This window comes from Aplysia californica, unplaced genomic scaffold, assembly GCF_000002075.1.
Source record: "Aplysia californica isolate F4 #8 unplaced genomic scaffold, AplCal3.0 scaffold00006, whole genome shotgun sequence".
NCBI classification, from domain to species: domain Eukaryota; kingdom Metazoa; phylum Mollusca; class Gastropoda; order Aplysiida; family Aplysiidae; genus Aplysia; species Aplysia californica.
Genome location: NW_004797276.1, coordinates 1502525 through 1521548, shown reverse-complemented (window position 1 = coordinate 1521548; position 19024 = coordinate 1502525). Strand labels below are relative to the sequence as shown.

At 39.3% G+C, this 19024-nt stretch overlaps 1 protein-coding gene and 1 long non-coding RNA gene across 3 annotated transcripts in view; one reads left to right on the top strand and one right to left on the bottom strand.

Moving 5' to 3' along the window:
- LOC101854456 (SMC5-SMC6 complex localization factor protein 2) overlaps nt 1-678 on the bottom strand; it is a gene marked incomplete in the record, with an annotated part of 29075 nt that extends 28397 nt beyond the window's left edge. The window contains 1 exon segment of the mRNA XM_005089434.2: nt 618-678.
- Nucleotides 309-18011, top strand: LOC118477472. 2 transcript variants are annotated; one of them, XR_004858404.1, is made up of 4 exons: nt 309-534; nt 11057-11222; nt 13402-13631; nt 15420-18011. It is a non-coding gene; the product is annotated as an uncharacterized LOC118477472 (long non-coding RNA). The 2 variants fall into 2 exon arrangements; XR_004858402.1 differs by having other exon boundaries at nt 310-534; nt 11086-11222.
- Nucleotides 18012-19024: the final 1013 nt, after the last annotated feature.

Sequence of the window (19024 nt, the reverse complement as noted above, 5' to 3'; positions counted from 1 at the left end):
CCCCCCTCCCCCCTCCTCCACCCCAACCACCCGCCCCACCAACCCCACTTTCTCGCGCAATAGTGTACGAGTGGTCCGGTATTCTTCAATCTTCCCAATCTCATCACTAAAAGTGTTTCTTCATTATTTCTTTTTTTTTTCCACTTAGAAAAATATTGACTTGCATGGTAACAACCAAGACTGAAGAATACCGGTCTCTGTAGGCTAAGTGTAAGATCACAGAAAGCCGAGATAGCAATAGGATCTACTTAGCCTACATGTTGATCATACTGAAACGTAGCCGGATGTAAACATTGTTAGCTCTTCGGAATAGAATGTGTTTAAAACACTAAGTATACAAAAATAACCAGTTTGGCATTTCAGATTTCCCCACGGAATATTCTGTGGATTTCCCCGTCATTCGATTTCTCTCGAAGGAAAGCAGCTACCAGACCAAAATAGTTCTACTGCAGCGTCGATTCAGTCAATCCACAAGAGACACGTCTCACAATACTCTTCTGCTGGCTTTCATCATGTTGTCCCGTCAGCCGTCAGGTAGGATACTAACTATAGTCTATACACATGTATTAATTTATTAAGTCTAAGTCTAAGTATACTAAAACTTACTTAGAGGGGAAATAGGTACAGCCAAAGATACTACACCCTACGGTAAGATGCTGCAGCTGCCTACTCTTTGCCTCTGTAAAAAAAACGTAGCACTCGTAAAATAGGCCACGCCCCCAGCGAGCGTGTGACTGAGCCCCGATGGCTTGGCCCTGTGCTTGTTGGATAGGCCTAGCCTAGGCCTAGAGCAGAGTATGAGTACTATGAGAGCGTCCTAGTTAATTCTACTTTATTTTTAGGGCCCATTCTAGGTAAGATTGTACTTTACCGGACCACCGGTCGGAACTACTTTCGCTGTGGCGCCCCTAGTGCCTAGTGGCCCGCTGTTCTTCGTTTCCGAGCTCCCCTACTCACTCTCCTACTCAGTTTTCTACATCGTCACTCTTCAACTGCCAGCAATCGACTGACGTCTCTTACCGGGTTTTTCAGTCATCACGACCGTGCCACTGTGCCCTTTGACCCATGACCCTGACACCTTGAGTTTGAGGCTAATTGGTCAATCTAATCACGTGGTCCACTATTCTTATTTGCTCGCAACTCTGCTGGCTTGGCCTAGGACTACACTAGGGGCGCCACAGCGAAAGTAGTTCCGACCGGTGGTCCGGTAAAGTATAATCTTACCTGCAACCCCATCGGCCCTGCTCGCGACTTATCATGCTATTGTTTATATATGTGTGTGTGAGTGTCTTTAAATTATTGTTGCCAGGGGGGCTAGCCCCCCTGAAACCCCCCCATTGATATGTATACACGAATGTCCGCTCATGTTTTTGTTTCGCATTTTTGTGTGTTTTCTTTATTATAGTTTACCCCCCACCCCACTGTTGGTATGATACATGGTGGTCCACCAAAGTTAACTTAAATCCCCTGCCCACTCTCAACCACCACCTCTCGCTCACCTCGCCTTGCCAGTCGCCGCTGACTTCGCTGTGCGTGCGCGAAGTCGCCCGCGGAACTACCTTTTGTCCGCACGCAGAGTACTATGAGTGCGTAGTTAGGCTAGGCGTGCGTAGTAATCACGGGCCGAGACGGGTGGTCCGGTAAAGTACAATCCAGCCCCATTCTAACCTAGAATCTAGATCTAGATATCTAGATCTAAATAATTGGCCACCTCTATTCTCACCCGGAGTGAGAATAGTGCAGGCGAGTCTTGTGACTATTCTCACCCGGTGCGCGTTCACCAAATTTTGCGTTCACCCTAAACCACAGAATTCTACACTGTGATTTAACAGAAAAATTGTAGAATTCTGTGCCGTGAACAAACGTTCCATTACAACTGTAGCCTACTAACAGCGTACAATTTTGTCTGTGGGCAGTGGAGAGAGAGAGAGAAAGAGAGAGAGAGAAAGAGAGAGAGGAGTAGCGCGAGAATTTCCGGGCAAAACAAAATGGCGACCCGCGTAGTTCGGCTCGATTCTAAAAGTTAAATAGCCGTAGCATCTTTGTAGACAACCAAATTAATTTACTTTTGTGTTTTAACATCATTTTTTAACTTTGTTTTGGTCAATTTCTAAATAATTATAGGAAGAGGCTAGCCGTACTTAATGACGGCTAGACTGGAATGGGCCCTCACACAACAAAGTACAGAGTACAAAGTAATGGTCATAGTCATGGACGCGTGATGCAGATTGAAAACAAAGCTTACAGGTTGGACTCTGATCTCTCTAGTTTAGCTCTACTAATCTAGACACGCTAGATTTAAAAAATCAATGTCACATTGTCTTTCCATTTTTCGTCCTTTGGGAATCTGAAGAAAGACAATCATTTGATTTTTCCTCTGGAATTAAAACAGCCGATCGCTGAACAAAACTGGCCAGTAGTGCCGACAGCATGAGCGTTGCGTGTCTCTCGCCGTGTTTGTTTACATACTGTCGCACGCTCGCCGTTAGTGGCGCTACAAGTCGATGTGCCTCACAAAATTGGGCCACTGCAACATCTTACCGTAGGCTGTACTATCTTTGGTACAGCTGAAATGAAAATTTTTGTTTGGGCTCTAAATTAAGAGTACTGGGATTCCCAATAACCAGTATGGGTCAAGAAACAGAAAGACACTATCCCTATATGATTTCACTGTCAATTTTTTAAATTTTTTAGATGCAAAGGGTTCGACAGACCAAAATTCGTGCAAATTGTTGGCAGGGATTCTGAAAAAGATTGAATTGATACAGCCTTGATATTATCACACAGTGTTTGTGTATATACAACCTGCAACGTACAAAAGATTTACTTTCCTAAGACCCTAAGTCTCATACTTTTCTTGTAACTGCCCTTTTAGTGTCATATATTTATATACGATACTTGGACAAAAAAATGATCACAAATCAGAGTTATACTGCCAATCTTTTTAACACTGACGGAAGACTTATTACAATATCACAATAATCTTTTAGTACGTTGCAAACATATTATCTAGAAACAGTTCATGCAAAGTGGGATTCAGCTGCGACGAGTACTTTTAGAAATATCTCTGCCAAGGTGACCCACCCCCCTAAAAAAATCATAGTTTTGAGAAAACTTTCAAAAACACGAATTCATACCATTCTATTACAACACAATGTTAAAAAACATGGCATATGTGAGCACTTTATAGATGTTTTGGACACTTGAAAATATTTCCAATCGATAAAGCAGATGTTGCTCTACTAAAATAGTCCAAAATCGAAAAATCGGTTTTGGATACCAAAATCGACTTTTTAGGCTGCCGTGGTGTTTAAAGTAGATACGGAACCATCATGTACTAGACTAGATCTATCTAGTCTAGATTTAGAATCTAGTATTTTTTCTAGATATCTAATAGGGGGCTCTCATGGCCTAGAGGTTAAGGTGTTGGCCTCTCATTCAAAGGTCCCGGGTTCGAATCCGGGTAGCGACCGAAAAATTTTCTTCTCTAAAATTGTCTCCTTTCACCTCCTTTTCTGCTCTCTAGCAATGTTCTGTTGTCTGCTTTCATTTCTACTTTCTGCCCCCACCCCCTCACCTCCTTTGCCCCCTCCTCTGGGCTCCTGACTCTTTCTGCAGCCTTTCTACTGCTACTCCTTGGCTCCTCCTTACTGCTGTCTTTCTGCCACACCCCTGATCTTCTGGTAGGAAAGATCTACACCTAGCCTTCTCGGACAAGGGCGAAAAATCTCGGAGGGCCCGTGTCCAAGTTGCGCACGTTAAAGATCCCTTGGTGGTCTAAAATCGATAAGAGTAGGCTTCGGCCGCCACCCGGGCAAAATTCAAAATTTCCTACCAACTGAAAATATTAGGTGTGTCCCGCGCGCTCATATGACCTATGCAGTTGCGAGCGCCGTAAAACACTTTACAAAAAAAGCAAAGATTTAGATATCTAATACAAAAAAGGCAGAAAAATATTACTGGTTAATGTTGTAGGGTTCACTTAGCCTACATGGCCACATGCAACTAAACATAGAACGACGCAAAGTAATTGGTGTTTTTTCGGTTGTTCCCACCCCCTTATTTGAGCCTGACCTAGTTATCTACATCTAGACTAGATCTATACGTTTGATTCGCGGCGAGCTAAGATATCAAATCTAACAGTAAATTTTTGCTTTTACACCCACACACAGATGCACTGAAAAGCTAAACTGCCATAATTTTTGCTGCAGAACACACGTATGGCCACTAAAACCCTTGCAAATCAATTGTTTTCATGTAAATATTAATCCTAATTGCCAAAACATCAAATCATTATGAAATTCAGGGGGGCATTTCCCCCTGAAACCCCCCATGTTGTTAAAAGTAAGTCAAATATTACTACGCCACTGGTCCTAGTTCTGTTTTCAAACATGAATAACTCAGTAACTATTGATTTGCGGTAAAAATGAAGGCCATATTCGTGTTCAGCATGCAAAATACTACTAGAAAAAAGTATCAAACCTGTACACGAGACGGGTGTATTAGTAAAAAAAACAAAAAAACCTAACAACTGCAAAACATTTAATTGTGGTAAAATTCAGGGGGGCATGCCCCCCTGAAACCCCCCACCTTATTTATATTAGGTCAGGGGGGCAAGCCCCCCCTAAACCCCCCCCCACACACACACACTTTTGGGGCCTAAACCAGTGAATAACAATTGCGGGGTGAGAACTACCGAACAAGCGCCAAGTAATTTTTAGGTAAGGCGGCCGTCTTGTGTGACATCAGAGCGGGATACCTCTCCAATCACATGACTACATGATCTAAACATAGCCAACCGCTTGGCACCAAAGATCGTGTATACCTACCGTGGCACGACGTTTGGTGCAATGTTTTTGCCAGGAGATGTACCGGTAATGTGATATGATTATTATGATGCAGTGCTCTGATGCTGCTGCTGCTGCTTATCTCTTCTGTGCATTGTTTATCGGGCCCGGGTAATCTCCGGGCTGCTTTACTGCAATTTTAACGCACTTTATTGTCTTTGCGTTAACCGTGTTTCAATTTCATGCATCAGCGTTCTTACAGTTCTGAGCATCAACATTCTAAGCCGTCTTCCATCACCAGAGCGTTGCTGACGTGCTGCAGTTAGCTGCAAGTGTGAATTTTTACCATGCAAAACACATCGATATTGACAAAACGTCAAGCCATACGGTACCTACAAAGATTCTCTACTGTATCGTGTATACACGATCTTTGGTACCTCTCCACGGCCTTTATATAAACAGTCTGTGGGTATCCCAGGTAGTGATGACATCACATTACTAAAATTAGCAGCCAATCAGGAAGATTCGTCGTTCTATGTTTAGTCGCATGTTCTATGGCCACTTTTGTCCTTAGCAATCACTTCTGTTTCTTTTATGTAAACAAACGGGAAGGCAAATTTCCAAAGAGCTCCCTTAGGGCATTCTCCTGGTTTAGCCCTAAGAGTTGGAGTGAGGCGCTCATCAAACTAATGAAATCGAAGAAACAGGCATTTTATACCAGTTTGGAATTTTTTTCCGAATTTTTGTTTTTTGACTCAACACTTTGTAACTTTGTATGTCCATTGAAAAACATTCTTGGGTGTGGATTTTATGGAAAAACTTTGATTAAAGGCTCGAAAAATGTAAATTTGCAGTTTTCGAGGACTTTTGAGCTATGGAAGTCACCAAACGTTGGCAGCCATTTTCTCGCTAATTTAATTTTAATTCTGAAACCTGGCGACCCCGCCTCTTTCAATCGCAAACATCTCAACTTCTATTCAAGATAAATGGATATTTTTTTCATCAAATGCAAGGCAAATGAACTTCCTTTAAGATGACACCAATACATTCTTTTTCCTCTCAGTCAATTTTTAAGAAAATGGTAGCTGTTTAAAATTTGATCAAATTTGTTAAGTCCCTCACTGGCTGCAACCCCATGTTTGACAGATAATAAAAGAGTACCAAGTGCACCAAACATTTACAAACAGAGTCTAGTACAATCACTATAACATAGAGATATGGAGACTAATTTTTTTCAAGACTGTAAGATCATTATAAATCAATATTTTATCGCCTCAAACACAATGATCTGTTGTTATTTTGACAAAAACACAACGCTGACCCGGCCGGCGCCCCACCGAACCCCCGCGGCGAGCAAGTCAGCTCTATACTGTAGTGTACCGAGCGCTCCCTCGTGGGGGTAACATGCTTTCCGAGTTTCACGGAAGGATTGATGAAAAATAATTCCAAGCCGATTACTTTATTCTAATAGAAAATAAACTGATCTTTCTATTGGTACCTTTTTTGAGCCGGTATTTTACATATTTCGGGTAAAAAAATGGATCTTTGAAAACTTTTGATGGCATTTTTAAAGGCTTTCTAATTAAACGCCTCCATCTAAGGCCAAAAATAAACCACGGGAAAGCCTGTCTAAAGCTCTACAGATCTCCGCCAATGAAAATACGGTATTTAATCCTCTATCTTTCCGCAAAACATTTAAATGCACGCGTGTCAGTTTTTTAACCGGCCGACCACGCGTTCCAACCGCGAGGGTTTTCGCTTTCCACGGCGATTCTCCAGCTCCTAATAATGGGACATATAAACAACTTACACCATATAACAAGGAAAAGCTGAACTTTTACAAGGTGTACAGCATTTAGTGTTTGATAGTGAAAGAGCGAAGTAACAGCTATCTGAATTACCCCGATTTCATCGATACCACGCGCCCGGAAGGCCGCGAGTGCCCGCGACACCATGTTTACGCTACCTAATATATACCCAAAAATTGACGAGTGCCTGATTCCAGCACGTCGTGACACATATCGATACTGACTTTAAAATAGGCTTACTCCTCGGTATTGATGTTTTATCTTTATGAAACTGAGGGATGTACTGCTATTGCTGGGCTACTATGTTTAAGTACTAAATGAGCAGTAATATTTCACGTAGTTTTAACAAGGGGGAAGGTTTCAGGGGGGGTGTGCCCCCCTCCTGACCTAATAAAAACTTGGGGGGGGGGGTTCAGGGAGGCATGCCCACCTGTGTTTACTATAGAACCATTTAAAGTACATTTGATGCTTTGCTCACCGCACGTCAAACAAACATATTGGCATGCGCAGCAGAAAGTATTTGTTTCGACAAAATTAAGCAGTTGAGCCAAAACCCCCACAGTTATCGTTGGGGCTGGGGCGAAAACCAGATTATACAGAGGAAACCTGATATAACAGGGATTGTGGGAGTAGAGAAAACGTCCTGTTATATCCGATTCCTGTTAAATCCGAAATGCAAGGAAAGTGAGCATTTGTGGACTAATCTAACTTATTCATGGGTAGTTTCCCTAGCCACAAGTACCCATGAACAGGGGTTTTGGCACCAACTTTCTCCTTGCCTCCTTAAACCACATCAGAAAAGCTTGGTCCACAGCATCTGCATCGGGTAGTCTCATCTAGTGGTTAGGCTCTCGGACTCTCAACCGTAAGGTCGTGGGTTCGAATCCCGTCAAGGGCCCGACGTTGTGTCCTTGGGAAAGGCACTTTACACGAATTTTCCTCACTTCACCCAAGTGGGAATGGGTACCCGCCTATAGACAGCGAAAAATCTTGTCAGTTTGTTAGTGTTTGAGCGCTTAATCGGCTGCTTGCACTGTATGCTTCCCGGGAAGCTTAGAATGTTTCGGAGTGTTCTATGGTCTGCTGGGGTAATAATATAGTGTAAAGCGCATAGAGCCTGCTGCTGAGCGGGGATATGCGCTATACAAATGCTATCTATTATTATTATTATTATTATCTTCTTTCGATCCAGAGCAAACTTTCAATTGGAGTATGCTGCCACTATCTTCTCTCTATCCTTGATAATGGTGTGAATCGACCCTTGTGGAATGTTGAACTGACGACAAATCTGTGCAGTGGAGCTTGCTTTTTGTCAACAGTCTGGATTATTTATATTTCGTATTTTTTGTCAATTGAAAGGCATTTTCTCTTGCGCTTGACATCTTTGGTGACATAATGAAAGAAGTAGGCTTAGATCTAGGCCGACCGGTCGTCCTCTCTCTCTCTCTCTCTTACTTTTTACACATTGTTAACGAGCCTTTGTCCCTGCTATAACCGGTTAGGCTCCGATGAGGCCCTGTTATTGCCGATAACTTTCAATAGAGACAAAGAGTAGGAAAAAACGGGGATTTAAACATCCCTGTTATTACCGGACCTGTTATATTGGTTTCCACTGTATAATTCCGATAAATGTAGCACGGTTTACACAGTGGTCTCTGGCTAATAACATCCCGGGTAAGCATGATAGACTGCCTTTTAAAGCAGGCTCTCTGCACAGAACCAAATTTTTGCTATATATTAAATTATTATCACTCAGATTTCTACACATAAGACATACCCTGCTGAACAAAATAAAATGTAGAAAAATATAATACTATGGCCACTTAAAACGGCACGAGGCCATTGTTAAAGAGGTGATTGAAGGAAAGATGTGAGGCAGGAGAGCCAGAGGAAGGCAAAAGAATAGCATGGATGGACAACATAAGACGGTGGATTGGCCTGGATATGACAGAATGTGCAAACAGCTGCTTGCGACCATGAAAGATGGAGGGTCATTACACGTCAATCTCTGAATCAAGAGATGACACGTCCAGTATTAGTATTACTAAATCACTAGTTCCAAATGGACAAAAGCAAAATCGTTTCTACGTTAATATCGGAAACCGATCCAGCATAAAACAACTCATTTTGCTTGGAACTGATGGAAGTGAAACAAGCACCACTTGACATTTGTTCACTTTTCCTTGGAACTGTGGTTTTGCGAGGATGATTTAAAAGACATAGAGTAGAGAGGCCTTATGGGACAAGGTATGAGACAAAATTGCTCAATGCAGAGAGCCAGTCCCTGGCCATTCGTGGCGGGCGGACAGTTTAAAAAGGACTGTGTGATTGTTGTGGTGGTAGTTGTCCGTACTACTCAACTTACAAAAACTTCACACTTCAGGGCTCAGGACAAGCTCATTTCATTGACAGCACCCACAGCAGGAGATCAGATTCAAATTCAAGGTGGTTCACATCAATCATTAGAATTGTCTATAAAATGTCCAAACTTCGCCCTAGGATGGTATTTAAAATGGTCTAAAAAAATATATATTATATATAGAGTCTAGGAGGCCAATTGCAAGCGGTTGGTCTGAAATTAATCTTTTGAAATTAATGAATACTAGAGCCCCATGAGTCGGGGATTCACTTTTACCATCTTTCAATGTAGTGTTGGTTCTCATAATCATAGCCAATAAGCATCTTCAGTTTAACTGATGATATTAAAGGCATAGTAGGCATAGCTCTTGCATTCAACCGACTAATTATTAGACAGCTGGTCCGGGCCTCGCCAAGCCAAAGTGAGGGAAATTGGGAATGGATATTGCTGTTCAGGTCATGTGGAAATTGCACCATTGGTAGAACAGTTGCCTTGTACATTAATTCTTTATAAAAGGAGCCCACGGTTTCCTGTTTTGATGTCTCAACAAGGCAAAAACTTTCTCTCACTGGCAGTGAAAAGGATAGGTAAACCAACTACTCACTTTGTTTTTCTATTTGAGCTCCTCCCTCTCTCTCTCTCTCTCTCTCTCTCTCTCTCTCTCTCTCTCTCTCTCTCTCGCTCTCTCTTTCTCTCTCTCTCTCTCTCTCTCTTTCTCTCTCTCTCTCACACACACACAGACACACACACACACACACACATACACTCACACACACACACACACACACACACACACATACTTTCTCTTGAGCATGCCATTCTAATATTTTAGATTCTTTAATGCTTTGATGGTTCTTCAAAAGCTGCCTGGAGGCCAGTGCTTTAGATATTAGTTCCTATCAATGGCAGATGATGTGACATATGTAAACACTGGCTCAAAATAACAACTTAATTTAATAACTTGAAGTATGACAACCACTCTAGCCAGATGCATATCACAAGAAGGCAGCAAGCAATAGTCAAATTTTCCCCCTCTGGCTACCAAAGAAAGTTTCGTGCTCGCATGCTACTTGACCCCTTTGAAGTCAAACAATAGTGAGATTTCTCTCCTATAGCACCCTGACAAACCCTTCCTGGCCTGATGGTGTGGCGTAAAGTTTAGAAAGTTTTGTTTCAAGTGTGATTGAGTGAGAAAAGCACTTTCTGTCTTCGACAGATCAAAACCCTTGGAAGGTAAGGGAAGTCTATGTCCAAGTTAAGATGGTTTCCATTTTACATTATAGTGGAATATATTGGGGGGAGGGGGGGGGGGTTATTTCATTGGGACAGGTTTCCGTAAAGGAAACTGCACTTGCTATGGATAACTCCCCTTCAGTTCAACATTGGCTTAATGTAATAGCGCACTCACATAAGAGCATATTTTTGTTAATACCTAAAGAATGTGTTATTTGCAGAAAATCATATTCCGATGAAAGTGACAAACCTCTTGTGTGTATTCTGTCTTGGCTCATGAATAAGTGGACCTATTGGTTTTTTTCCTTTTTTAAACTTATTACTGTTGTTAGTATGAGTTGTTGTAAAAGTAAAAGGGCAAAATTTGTATTTTACTTTTAGCTTAGACAATGGAACACTTATTAGTGCTGTGCAATTTTGAGGAAACGAAACTTCACTGACACTTGAAAGTGTGGAGTCACTATGTGTGTTGTTCAATAACCATATGTGAAGTATGCTGACAAAATGAGTTACTTCTCAGATTCCAGCCTTGTGGAAATAGGCGCATAGGTGAATTGTGTACAATTTATAAGTATGAAATAATAAAAAGCATGTTATAGTTTTAAAATATGGCATCAATAGAAAATCTGCAAATTCGACCCTAGTGTTGACTTCTGGCCAATATCTCCATTTGTGGATTTGCGAAAAGTAACTCATTAGTCAGCACACCTCATATATATATATATGTATGGTTTTTTTTTCTCTTGCATTAAAAATTCATAAGCAACATTTGGTATCTATCGAATATTCACTGTTCTAGTAAGTAGTGTTCAACTCTCTCCCTTTGGTGCACCACATAATATCTAATCCTATCCTCTTTTTTGTCTCAGCATAACCAGAATTTTCATCTATCTACCAGACTTTCACAACTACAGAGTAACTGATGGGATTGATGCCATCAACTTCTGAGGGTTGCGACTTTCAAGCTGATCAGCCACTTGAAATAATAAATTTGGACAACTTCTGCTGAACCTTTTTCCTGATGGAGTATTTTTTGTATCCTTTTATTAAGTTGTAGAATGCCACAAACTTGTTTTGTTCTCAAAGAAGTTTCTAGAAAAGTTCATAAGAACACCATGAAGTGCAAAATTAGTTTCAGAGTTGTTGTTTATTTTCATGTGTAGTAAAGATTGTTGCTTTTCTTTTTTATATATATAGGATCTCTTTCCTGGTCAAATGGAGCTGGTGGTTTGACAAATGTATGTGTGCCTAAAGAAAGGTACCAAAAGTCGGATTTTGACCATTTTGAGTTAAGGGTTGTACCTTATAGGAAAATAAATGCTGAACACAGGGGTCTTTGAATTTTTTAAAGATATTTCAAGTACCGACAGTTTTTTTTAGATATTGCACATTTTGCGAGGTAGGGTTGTTGTTATGTTGTTATCGATCCAGCGCGAGGTAGGGTAAAACGATAGAATTTTGAGAAAATGAGCTTTTAAGTTTAACATGTGAGAACACATACAAACTTTTTTAAAACCATTTTTTAAATGTATTTATTCATGGAAAATTCATGTCCAATTTGGCATTCAGTTGACATCAATATCATGAATGGAATTCAATGGTTAAACATAGAAGGGAAGAGAAAACGTGCTTCAAGAATAGATTTTAACTCCTTTTAAAAGCAGTTTCCATTATTTGTGTATATTATACCCTACCCTCAAAATAATTCAAAGTAAAATATTTAGAAGTCAAATCAATGAAAACCCTTTGAGCACACTGTAAAAAAAATGGTGGATCTATTTTTTTTTTTAAAACCGATTTTGGTCCAAAAAGTGATTTTTGGCGTTATCAGCCTGTAGCTCGAAACAGTCTTGGGTGACTTTAAGTACCTTTCTCTAGGCGTCTAGACGCACGCACAAATGCTTTTGGCAGAAGAACATTCTTCCTTTGGGATCAAACTGATAAACTGATTTCTGTTTCTTGTGTATTATAAAGATAGTCATATATACATGTAAGTTGTTCATGCAAAAAAATTATTTTTTTTGTATGTTAAAAAATACTAAAATACATTTGTTCACTTTTTCAAAACTTAAACAATAATCAGAAATCTTTTTCATATGGCCTCTGATTAGAGATGGTGAGTTTTTTCAATTCTTCAGTCAGCCAAACAATAACAAAAATTGGCGTGCATATATTTAATTCTTACCTTTTGATTCTAAGATGAGTTCATTGCACTTTGATTGAAGCTTTGTGGTGTAAAAATAATTTTTAAAAACTTCAAGGCTTGTTCACCTGGGGCTTTATGGAGCAAAGGAAGATAGGACTGACATTAATAGTCACAAATATTGGTCCCTATAAATTAGGTGCATTATTCTCCACTCTGGTGCTGAGTGTGATTATGAATGGTTTACATCTTGAGAAAAGTTTTATAAAATTTAGGAGTAGGGCTGGGTGGGCTATAAAATTGCAGTGGACCGATATGCAGTAAAATGAAAATAAACATCTTAAGGTGGATATCAAATTCATGATTTTGGATGCAGCGCAAAGAGTCTACACATACCAATACTCTCTACTTTTGGTTTGTTTGAGTGAACAGATTCATTTCAACACGAAAATGGCTATGTAATGCAGAAAAAGAGCAAGGTAAACAGGCAAAAATAGTAAAGGGAAAAACAGAGGGGGAGAACTAGTTTTGGCCTCCTACAACATGATGTTTTCTGCATACTATCCTTCAATTTTTTAAAAATATAAAGACAGTAAAACCTTATTGAGGATAGACAGGAGCAGCTAACATGCAAGCTCGTCCCGTTCTTCTTATCAGATGGCATCTATTTTATAGGTAGAGGTACAAAGCAAATAAAAAGAAAGCAATGACTAATTACAGATGTTAGAAGATGTACGTGGTATACCAGATTATTTCCTTACTATGGAAATACAGTCAGACTTGTCCAAGACAACCACCTATATCTAAGAGAAAAGTGGCCATCTCAGACAGCTTACCTTCTTAGACAGGGTCATTTTCGTATAATTTTTTTTTTAAGCTGGGAAGGGGGATTAGAAGTGGTCATTTGTCCAGATGATTGTCTTGGACAGGTGGTCATTAGAGCAGATTGGACTGTAGAACTTGTTTAGTGCATCTACCTATTTAGTCAGCCCTGTGCTGCTGCTTGGCAAAATTGGACTGTAATATGCCGATTCTCCATAGACTTGCTGACTCCTTAACTATAAATACCAGCTAGCATCACAGTGATGTCAGGATTCTTTGATAAATTAAGGAGACAAGTTTGGTTTCACCATGAGGATGAAGAGGCCAGTAATCAGCCTAACGCATCTGGACCTCATGGAGCAGATGCCGAAGATGATGGATATTTGCTTGTGGGCCAAACACTCAGTGAGAGAACAACAGTTTGTGCCCAGGACTTTCCAAAGAACAGTGGTCCAAATGCTCCACCAACATACCACCAGGTTTGTATATCACTAGAATTTGTCCCATTTTCTTTTCTGGCTCTAGATATATTTTCATGTGGTGAGGCTTTATAAGATAACTTGAAAGGGTTATATTTCCAAACCTTTTTTTTTTACGGACAATGAATTTAAAATTCATTCTTCCGGATTAAACCAGGAATTTTAGTTTGTTCTTTTTGTTCAAGGAATAGATCTATCTCTAACTTTTCACATCCAGAGATAAAAGACAATGACTTTTGATGCCCTGTTTCTTTCCTGGTCTACTTATTTTTTAATCCATTTTGAGAGTTCATTGTCCCCAGACACATATGATTCCATTTCAACTGCTTTTCACTTCGAATGTTAAACAAGGGTGGTGAAAAAATAGGTTACTGCCATGTGTTACTGACAGCAAAGGTCACAAAGGGGTTTTTAGAAAATTTATAAATGTTTTACTTGGTGGGGGGGGGGGGGGGGGGGGGGAGTGTGGCAGCTGAAGGCTGTCTCACTTATTACTGGATCAAATGTTACCAAATATCATACATATAACAAGCGTAGTAAGGAGTCTTAAAATCCACAATCAAATTTGAGAAAAAAAATTGCTTCCATGGGTATGGCAGCCATATTGGATTTTGTTGACATGTCTTATGTAGTTAATACAGCACTTATTTTTCATGGAAATAAATTGGGTTTTTGGTATGCATCTTGGCAAACAATAACTACAAATCTGTGTGATTAATTTTTCCTAAACGTACTAGAAATTTTTTATCGTGAATTTTTTCCTGAGATAGTATTCACGTTTGCAAAAAATTTGTGAAAATCCATACTCCAAACTCCAGTAACAAAAACCTATTCCATATATCAATAATTCATCACACAAATTTTTACAATTACGCATCGGACACACGGCCCTAACACACAAATACCTCCTTCAAGGAGAAGAGAAGCCGTTCTGTGTCGGATACGACACAGATTTTACCATTTGACACATTTTAACCGAATGTCTAGACTTCGGAGAGACCCGAAGGAAATATTTTTAATGCAAAAAAATTGAAAGATGTTTTTTCTGTCGTTGTTCCCAGCAGAATTTCAGATTTTATGAAGGCCAGTAGATCTAGCCTTTATGGAAAATTAGAAAATAGATTGTTTGAATTTTTAAAGTGTTATTTTAAAAGTTATTTAAAATTTAAATCTGAAGTCTATTTACCCTCTATTTTTAGCGTTTTAACAATTTTAAATAGAAATATTGACCTGTATCAGCCAAGAAATGAACTGTGGAGAAAAAAAACTTGTTTCGTGTGCTCATATGACTTTATGCAGTTGCGAGTGCTGTAAAACCCCTTACTAAAACAAAATACAAATTTTTAGTATTACGTCTTTTCTTCTTTCTGTGAAAATTTCATGAAGATTGGATCAAAAATGGTGAAGTTACTAAAAAGAGAATGTAATAGAAAAACCACGTTTCAAGAAAACGGGCGATAAAGAAAAATGAAAGATGGACTTTATGAGGAAATGGTGGTGACAAACATGCCCGGTATGGGAAGCAATAAGGATATGGTGGGTTCTTATGCGATAAAATAGTTGTAAGAAAGGCTGTAGAAGCTAAAAATGCCTACAACTTAAAATCCGTAGTTTTGAGCTGAATCGGGACTTTCGGGGTGTGCGCACCCTTTAAAAATCTTCTCCTTTTTAAGTTTTTAAAGGGGCTTCAATATCCAAATTAAATTATAACAACAATTTTATTACCATAAACAAAGATCAAGAAGCATTTTTCTTGTTACTGAAGTATTCATTTATTTGTCTTCATAGGTGTCCAGTGACCTTCCATCATATGACAATGTCTTGAATGGAGGATGCGTCGTGCTTTCTGGACCATCAATGTTCAACAGTGTGAGCCTGACTCCTGCTGACACTCAACAAACTGTATTGCATCGTCACCAACTTTCTCCTGTCTCCGACATTCCATTCGAATTGCACCCCACCCTGCGTATAAGGCAAGGCATCGGTTCTATTTTCGATGGAGTTGACCTTGTGCCAAAACAGTTTGACTGGGGAAAATATTCACACAATTTTGACCATGAACATTTGTGTCTCCGAGAATTAAATAGTGACAGAGCTGCAGATTTGAGTGACTTTTCGTATACCTCTACGTCATTGTCTCCAAATGTCTATGACAGAGGTAGCAACAATGAAGATCTAATGACATTTTGATTGCTAAATACATACAAAAGCATGTTAGCCTATGAGTATTTTTAAGCTGTTATGCGGAGCGGCCATTGCTTACATTTACTTTTTTCGGGGAAATGCTTAACAGTAAGATGTCCTCAGACTTTATCATGCAAATCAAGTGCCTTTTTTATGCACCGTACTTTCAAATGGTAAACCTGGGTTTAAAAAGTGGAAACTCCATGTTTCTTTGCCACTGTAGTCCCTATGCTGCTACTGACCACTTCTAAAAAAATCTTTTGGAAGTAGGAGGCACGTAAGACAGTTTATGAGCAGTGACATTCTTGAATGTCAAGAGTCCCTTTTGACAGTAAAGATTATTCCTCTAATGTTCAATTTTACTCAGAGAGTATGGAAAACATCAGGTATGAAGAGCTGCATTTGCTGTGAGAACAATTTGCCTTCGTTATTGATGATTGCCAAGAAGTTTTGAGTGGAATAGAGTAGGTGATGGAATGTTTTACTTTTGACTTCTATCAATGTGTGAATGTTGGTCATGTACAAATGCAATCTTGAATGCTATGCTGTTTATGTGCTGATGTTATGACGAAAGTTCTTACATTTTTCCCCCTGTTTCTGTTATAATCTATGTAATTTCAGGTTGAACTAAAAATTGCAGTCTCTGGTCTCCTGACATTATATTCACTGAGTTTATTTACTTCACCTTTTTCAAGTCATAATCTACTTTTTTTACAGAGTTCCTTGCACAACCTTTCAAACATGATTTATTTACTTTGACAAATGTTTGGAATTCTTGATTCAAATACTTTTTTAAAAGAAAGTCATGAAACTTACTTAAAATGGGCTATTGTTTGAGGTTATTTTCAAGTGTCAATTTTTGGTAGCTCTTCAGGCTTTTCTGTCCCTAACCTCTTTTTGTCTTCCAGCTATTTTTCAGTTATATATCAGCAGCATTGTGTCAATGGGCTTCTCTTTGTTGTGTTTCTGCAGAAACATTTTTGTTTTCAATTTTAGATGTCTAAAGCGTATTTATATCATGATCACAACCATTTTGATATTGTATTTCTTTTCTCTGTTATATGAGATGTGGACCTATCCATGACCATAAAGACCAGTGTGCTTTCAAAGGGGCTGATATTCATTTTTATCACTTACTTTTTTATCTGTGCTATGTATTTTCCCCCTTGTATATTATGCATTTATGTGGAAAAGGCCAGTAGAAACTATGATACTCGAGTATGTCCTGTCCTTCACCGCTTTAAATAATTTTAATAAGTTATGAAACAGATGCTTTTTCTTGTCCTTTATTGGTTTCGCTAGAAAATATACAACCTTATTTTAAATTTGTGGGGAGTAGTTTAAGAGTTTGGATTTAGTTGAAAGTTTTTCTTAATTTCTTAACATGTTTACCACAATTTTGACTGTCAGTAAGACTATACTTTTAAAATTTTTCTGTCAATAAGCTTTAGTTTATGAAGGATCCTTACAGAAAAAAAAGTGAAGATACAGATATTGTGCTAGCATTAGTGGACTGGTGTGTGGAAACTCGGCTATCAACAAATTATATTTATGTAAAAATAATAGTGGGTGGCCTTTACTATTTCATTTAACGTTTCAAAATTCATTTTCAAAATAGGCCCTAAACAAAAAAATTACAGTTTATTTTAAAAGAATTACTGTCATGCATGGTGTGTTAAATGGAATTCTGTTTTGTCTCTTGTTTTTCACTGGTTTGAATTTGCCTGTGGTATTCAGTATGCCATGAGGGCTTATGATTGTTATAGACTATTTTCAACTCAAAGTATATTACACATATACTTACTTTACCATACCAGAACTTTTGACTATAAAATTATGTATTCATTCCTTTAGTTGTTTCTATTTCGTTTTTTTGCTAATAGTTGATGATCGTTGCCATAAATTTTCGGCGTGGAACAATGAAGTTTATCTTATAATTTATTACCATCTATGAGAGGCTATGGTAATTTTTTTTCTTTCTCAAATGCTGTTGATATCTGGTATTTTTGTTGTACGAAAGATTAACCAATGGTCCAGCCTTACTAAAGATAGACTTCCAATACTCCACAGTGTGCCTGCAAAATTAAATATTTTGTGTTGCGTAGGGTGTTGAGCCTGTTCATAAATGATAGATCATACCAAAGAGATTTTGTGTGTTTGTGTGGGTTAAATAAATTTGTTTCTACTCTTTTGTATTTAACTTTTTTTTCTTCACTCTAATGATTTTGTACTTTCAGTAAATGTTGTCCCGTCACATCCAAACATAGAAACTTCCCTTCTAATACATTGTATGGAGATACAATAGATTCTGGTTAACACGATATTCCTGATGATACAAAAGAATTTCAAATCCCTACTTTTTCCCCCCTCTTTATTCTGTGCATTGCAGCTTCCTTTAACCCTGTTCAAATTTCCAGCAAATCTGGTTACCTCAAATAAATTTTAGGCAATGTTATCATACTTACCAGGTGGCTATCCCCCTTCACTACTGTTATCTATACACGCCACTCAACCTACCTTCTTCAACTTGCAGTGCAAATTATTTTTATGTTTGTGACCTATTTTATTACTTCATAGGGCCCCTTACCTTCAGGCAGCTGCTTTCAGATTTTGAAGGCAAATGGCCAGGACAGGACTAGAGAAAAGGAAAGGAGGACAAAAGAGAACATAGATAATAATATTTTTTCATCGCTGGCAGGTTTTGATCCAGGAATCTTTTGACTAAGAAGAGAACGCGGTATTGCTATATTACTAAAGCCCCCTTCCCTTTTTTTCAATTTCCAAAAGCTGACAGCTTCTTCTTCTTCTTCTTCTGGCTGGCCTCCGTCAGGAGGGCGGCAGTCTGCCGCAGGCAGACAGGTAAGCGGAAACCTCTTGTGGCCTCGTCCAGAGTACATCCGGGCCCGGTCTCGCGTTGTTCTCCATAAGTGGGCCTCGATGTGCTTCCCCCCGTAAGGTCCTTCTCTTTGTCCCTCTCCGGTGGTGGCTTCACCTTTCCCCCAACGGAGTCGTGCACTCGCGCTTTCTCCCATGCGTGGGCAATGATGTAGCGCGAGATGCACGAGCTTGCTGACGCAATATCGACTGGAGTGTTGGACTGGTCAAGGCGGCCTCCCTTGTTGGCCAGGGCGTCAGCTCTGTCGTTCCCGTAGATGTTGCAATGTCCTGGTATCCATTGCATGTGAAGGTGTCCGTGGATTTCACAGCAT